This window comes from Stylophora pistillata, chromosome 12, assembly GCF_964205215.1.
Source record: "Stylophora pistillata chromosome 12, jaStyPist1.2, whole genome shotgun sequence".
In the NCBI taxonomy this organism is placed as follows: domain Eukaryota; kingdom Metazoa; phylum Cnidaria; class Anthozoa; order Scleractinia; family Pocilloporidae; genus Stylophora; species Stylophora pistillata.
In genome coordinates this window covers 19,047,210-19,053,990 of record NC_142530.1, presented here as the reverse complement: position 1 = coordinate 19,053,990, position 6,781 = coordinate 19,047,210, and the positions used below count along the sequence as shown (strand labels likewise).

At 38.9% G+C, this 6,781-nt stretch overlaps 1 long non-coding RNA gene across 1 annotated transcript; it reads left to right on the top strand.

The window, feature by feature from the left end:
• LOC148719112 (uncharacterized) lies at nt 1-3,304 on the top strand. The gene is made up of 2 exons (XR_015993965.1): nt 1-2,495; nt 2,584-3,304. It is a non-coding gene; the product is annotated as an uncharacterized LOC148719112 (long non-coding RNA).
• The last annotated feature ends 3,477 nt before the right edge of the window (nt 3,305-6,781 follow it).

Sequence of the window (6,781 nt, the reverse complement as noted above, 5' to 3'; positions counted from 1 at the left end):
GGGTTAAGAACTATTGGTGTACTAATAATTTAGACATTAGTTCAGGCAGTTAATTGTAGCGATTAGTTTATACCAAAACAGTGGACAACGTTGAAGGCGCGCTCTGATTGGCCGCTTGAACTCCGACTATTTTTTGTTATTAAAAACTAAATCATTGGATAATGTAATTCAAGACTTTTTATCGGCTTAGCCATTATGGTATATCAGCCAATATACCATAATCTACAAATATGGTAAGCGTACGTTTCAGCTTAAAATTAAAAGGGAGCTAAAAATTTAATAAAATTTAATTAAATTTAATAACTTAATTTAACGTTTTTAATAAACAATTATTCCACTCGCTCTTGTTGGATATGAGACGATTATAGCCAATTCGGCGCTACGCGCCTCGTTGGCTATATCTATCATCTCATATCCAGCGCGCGCTCGTGGAATAATTAACAACTATTCACCGAAGTGAAAGTGGTTAGTGGTGGATATTTACCAAGCCGCGAAGCGGCGAGGTAAATATTCACCGCTAACCACCGACACTGAGGTGAATAGTTGTTTTAGTATATACTAAAACAGTGAGATAATATACACCACCAAAAATTTATTTTAATTCCTACATTCCAGCAACGATTCCAACATTTTCCCGCGCGTAACGATCCAACGCGGCTCGGATCGCGGTAAGTGATTGTTTGTTCTAAAAACTACCGTCACGTTTTTTCGCTGACAGATAAAATTTCCGAAGACATTTGTTTAGCTCTGGTGGCGACATTTCTTCAAATGGTGGTGCAAACTCTTTCTGTATTTGAAACTATTCTGTAAAAAATACCATTTAACTTTGATTTTCAAGTGAACAAGTGAGGTTACGCAAGATTAATTTGCATTTGTAAACAAAACCTTTTTCATCGGTTTTTATCGATAAACTCCCGGTTACCATTATCTTTAAACAAGGCTAAACCAAATTAAGTCGCTTTCTCTGGGTTTTCATGGACTGGTTCGTCCTTATTTGAGTGATTTCTTCGCTTGTCACGGATGCAAACCGGCACGCCATTTTTTCCCGAGTTGCTCGGAGGTAAATAGCAAAGGATGTTCGGAGTTTGACTAGCCAATCATAGCGCGCCTTCAACGCTATCCACTGTTTTAGTATATACTAATTGTTAATTATTCACCCCGAGCAACGTGGGTGGAGTATGCACCAGAAAATATTGCAATCTTTGGAGGAATAAGTGAGTTAAAATCATCTTTTTGTGCTATGTTATCTCAATGATTTAATATTTTCTAAAACAATTATTCACCTCAGTATGGGTGGCTAGCGGTGCATATATACTTTGACGCATTGCGGCTGGTTGAATACTCCTCTACGAACCAACCACACTTCGTTCGGTGAAAAGTCGTTAATTATTGCAGTGTAGTGGTGATCGTTTTAAAATCCTGTCCGTGTATCTTTTCAGAGTGTCTTTCTCAGATGCATGTTTGGAAAAGCAGCGTTGTCAATTTGGGGCATTAGAATTCTTGCAGTTGGTCAAAGTTCTACTATACATATATACGTTAGTTGACCACTCCCCATAGGGGCTTTCCAGGGCCAATTCCCACCCATCCCACCCCTGGGGAGGACATCCACAACACATTAATCTCGTGCGTGAATCCGGCGCTCTAACCAACTGAGCTAACCGGGAGGCACTATGAGGGCGAGCGTTTGATTCATAAAAAAATAAAACACGTTTGCGTTTTGTTAGTTTGCCTGTTTGTTTTTGGAGCTTTATGCTTAGCATGGCGCACAAAGGAAAGGTGAAAATGTCCATCGTGTTTCTTGAGCGTTTATAGTAAGCACTCAGAAAGGTTACCGTCAATGTGGTCAATCCTCAAAAAATATCGTCCTTTTGATCTAAAAATAGATCATATTTAGGATAACTGCGCTTTTGACAATCACAGGGAAGAAAATTTCTCAAGGAGCCAATCAATTATCAAAAAGAAAGTTTAAACGAATAAACAGCTTTTAAGCGCGGGAAAAGGCGAATGACCCTGTTGCAGTAGGTGTTATTTTTTAATCTGTTTGGCTGTGGGGTTGGCGTCAGTTCTTTCAACCAATCACAGGGCGAAGTCAACAAAAACCAAACGATTCCTTGAATAACCTTGGACCTTAATTAGAACTCATCTTAAGGGCTCTTTCGTTGAATTTGCTCTCGCCTTCTTTTGCTGAAAGCTAATGGCATCATTTTTTTTTCCAGTTTGCTATGGAGGTAGGAAGCGATTTTTACCACACTAAACTTGGAATAACTTGTGCTTGCCCGCATGTCAACGATTGTTGATAATTCCTTGAGAAGAGAAAATCTTTCGATTTGAGTTATGCACTGCAGGGATTCTTGAAGATCTCTTGGGCAAGATGGAAGCGAGTGCTATTTACCAGATCGATCGCCATTGCTCCAACCCCTATTGTGGCTTTTAAGGATGGAGTCCAGGATCTGACTGGAATGAATGATTTTCTTAATGTGCTACAGAGTTTGCAGGTAAGTTGTGGCTGAGATAGTTTCGAGCCGCATTTGCGATATTATCAATCTTACCATGAAGCAAACGTTTAAATTGTTGCTTTGTCAGGGTAGAAAACCTTCGTCATGGATAATTACGGATGGAAAAGAACTCCACTACAATTGAAAACACAAGGGTCCGAAAAACCATGTTTAACCCTTGAACTGCCACTGAGTGACCAAGACAGAATTTCTCCTAACAATATCAGTACAGTATGAAGCAGACTAGTGATGAGAATAAAGACAAATATCAATAGGGATTTATTAGTTGATCCAATATCAAATTTTCCGAACTAATATCGTAAGAATTATGAGGCAGATAATAAAGAGAACTTCTTTTCAGATCTTAGGGATGACATGGTTGAACTGTGACGTGGTTCCGGTAACAACTTTTGTTTGGTTTTGAGAAAAAAGAAAGTGACTCAACATCAAGGTTTCAGATGAGTAAATGGCAGAACAGGAAGCTTTAAATCAGTAGAAGCACCGATGGGAGTCAAAAATGTTTCCAACAATCGAATGAAGTTAGTGAATTTTGTTAAGCTAAGGACTTTTTGTTATCTTGCCAGCTCCCTTTTGCTCTGATTCCTGTGTTGCATTTTACGGGATATAAAGCCATTATGGGAACGTTTAAGAATGGAAGGTATGCTAAGCTGTCTCTAAGTTGTATTGTTTCTATGCGTTGGTGAATATATACTATGCTGTACCATTTCCACCGTGTAAAAGATCCCGTAGGGTCTAATCTAGAGCGCGGCCTTGAGGGCAATTCGTTAATAAATGCTGTGGAAAATTTACTTGTAAGTGTCACGTGGGGCGCAAAAATTGTTCTCAGTACACTATCCAGCACGAGGTGGTGAGACAAGCCTATCATCCGGAGGGTGTTACTTTGATGAAACTCTGAGTTCTCGTAAGTAATTGAAGGGAAAATATGTGGCAGCTAATTCGGCCTTAGTGTGGTTACCCTCCAACGTCCGTGTTGTTTTTGACGAAATGGTGGTATTTTAAATTTTGAAGGAATTGGGTCAATGCTGACTGACTTGTACCAGCGTTTTAAATGAGAAAAATTATGGCCAATCCTTTTTTTAAATTAAGCTTTGCGGGTTCTTGGTTTGTGGAGGTAGTTAGGAAAAAAGCGCACGAAAATGCGTCACTTTTTCTCTGGTTCGTCACAAACAAACAAACAAACTGAGAGCATAGAATAAGACATTTAGCGACTTTTATCATTGGATACCATTTGGACTGTATTTATTTTTGGCTCTTCTAGTTTTTCATAGAAATCCATTTAATTGTCGCCCTGTTGTTTTCATCCCTGGGGTGATGCAAGGTGTAGTGTGTTTTTTATCCGTTGTAGTTATAGGGATCAACATGTTTTTTGTCGCAGAGTATGTGGTGAGTTTTGATTTGACCCATCTCTGATATTAATATTTACCTCATTTACGACTTGCGTAACATTAACTTCCAGGAAAACTTAAGAGAAGTCCGCTTACTGCGAATTATTTGCCCAAAATAACCTTTTTTATCCTACACTGTTTTGAAAATTCTCGAAAAGTGATATCAAATAGCAGGCCAACTTTGAAATTTGTAAGCTTGGAGCCCTGTTCTTGCTGGACGATCGGTTGGGTTTCGTTGATTCTAAATGTGCTATTTGTTCCAGATCTTTGCTTGTCGCTCTAATGCTTCTCTGCTGTCATTTTCTCTGTTGTTTTTCAGTCTGAAATACCACGTAGCGTATATTCTAGTTGGAATGTACCTTCTCTTCTACGTCACTTTTTTGTTATTGGTTAGTATCCAGTACTTGGATTTCTATGCCCTGGTTTTAAACTGAAGTTTTCATTTTTTCATTGATCCTCATCAATTTTAGTCTTCTCAGTTCACTTAAGAAATCGTTAGCGTGCAGCGTGCACCCATCGAGTTATGGATGCACGCGGGAGGTTGTTAAGCATGAAAATACGGCACAACTTGTAAAAAATACTCAGCGGTACTACACAAAGAAAAGTTTAATAAGATATATGTATTTTATCGGGGCATTATAATTTCCGGACGAGTACCTCTTGGTGGGGAAGAGTGCACTTTGCGTGACGAGACCAAATAACGGCTATAAAGGGGACTTCATCAATTCGGGTTGCCCATCGTCTGCAATTTGGCCTTCCGACCACTTATCCGGTAAAAACAATCACTAATATAATATGGGCTACCGACCTAACAACAGTCCCCATGGGATGATTTTTATGGTGTACCTACTTAACTCAAACGCCCCCCTCCCCCCCCCCGTCACTTGAAGAAGAGATCTCTCCGCCCATCTCTCACTTTGGACGGATGACGTTGTGTAGTAGGTACGTCATATACGACGACTCCTCGTATGCAGGAGCCCATTACCCTGTCGTATGCAATTTGTTGTGGATGAGAGGAAAGAGTTCAAATGTGCAACAGTAGAATTCATTTTTTCCTTTTCAGGAGAAAGGAGAGTTCGTTTTCAAGTTTAATAAGAATGCGAATAGACAGGGCCTGACAAAATGATAATGATGATGGCTTCGTGATTTATTCTATTAGGTTTATTTTGCGTTTGGGTTCACCTTCATAGATTTCATCAAGGTATGGAAATGGTGTTTTGATATTTCATTCACTAGAAAATTAATTATTTTTTTCAAGATTTACTGCGGTAAATTTCTGGAATTAAACGATCGTCAATTTTAATGTTTATAAGCTATATTAAACACTAGCCTCAAATCACTGATCACTTATCTGAGAATTTCATGAGCGCGTACGTTCAACTGGCCAGCAGCACGGTGTAAAATGTGGGTAGGTACTTGGTGAAATCCTTCATACATGCATCAATACATAAGAACATGTGGGAATACAGTGTCAATTGCACACATTAACATACATTAAGGATCACACCAAGTACTTACCAAAATGTGTGACTTTCGTAAGCTTTTGATGAGAACGACCGATAAACTGCTTCTGTTTATGTGCCATTTTGTTTGTTTTCAGCATTTAAAAAGAAAGGTTATACACATGTAAAACACCTCGACTTACTGGAGAGTGTGTTTGGTTCTAACTATTTAGGGGCAACCTGGTTATAGCAGCCCCAAAACATGGGCCAAGAGTTGCGCCTTGCTATGACAGCGTTTGCACATGCGCTGACGTTTGACTGGTTTGTTTCCCCTCCCCCCTTTCCCTAATGACGCTCATTGTGTATAAGATACGCTCACTTCAACATGCGGGATTTGTAAATGAACGAACATATTTATCAGGAAATAGGTAGAAAAAAGAGTACCCGTGAAACTGAGATTTGTTTTTATTTTGTTTCTGGCAGTTTTTGAAAAGACCTGATTCATGTTATTTCACGATGAAGCTAGGCAATTTTTTTTTAAGTTTAAAAGTAAGAGAGAGATTTTGTAGACCATGTTAGGTAGTGTTATAAATGATATGAACAGCTTTGTGACAAACAATGAAAAAACGAATACGTAATTGAATGGTGAGTAGGATATTTTTTTAACCAAGTAACAGAACGGACAAAATTACCGACAAGTGTTGCCTTGCAATTGAATCCTTCTACCGGTCCTTGATCGTGAAGGCTACAGTAAGAAGATCCGTTCTTAGTAAGAACGACTTAGCCGTAAAGACAAGGTGAAATATGTTTTTTCTAAATTCTAATGTATGTTGAATAAAGGCTATTCACGAAAGAGCTCAAAATGTTCCAACTACAATAACATTGAGACTTCTTCTTTGGGACGCCTATCCGAGAGGGGAAAGGGAGGGGTGGGGGGCACAAGTTCGGTTTTAGAAAAATGTTCAATTTATGTAAAGTTAGTAGATGGATACCTCTGTGTTGAATAAAAGAACGTTCCATTTTTCTCAAGCAAAATTGGGTGAACTCTAAATATCCAGACATTTTAAAAGGGCTCAAGAGAGTTGGTTTTCATTCTTCAGAAACATTTGCATTTTCAGATACAATGAAAATATATGATATTCATGTATATTCATTGTATCTGATTTATCACTTTCACGGGTTTATTACGAATCAACTTAACGGCCTCCTCCCAGTTGGCTTGTTGGCTCAATTGGTAGAGCGCTGCACTAGTATCGCAGAGGTCAGTGGTTCGAATCTCGTACAGGCCTGATTTCCGCTATTGCTTAAATAGCGCTATCTACTGCGAGGATCGTGCATCATACGTATTTTCATTTTCATTTACCATTCTGCCGTTGAAAGAACACCATTGATTTGGGAACACCTTCATTCAGGGAAAACAAGTTTGGTCCCGGAGAAA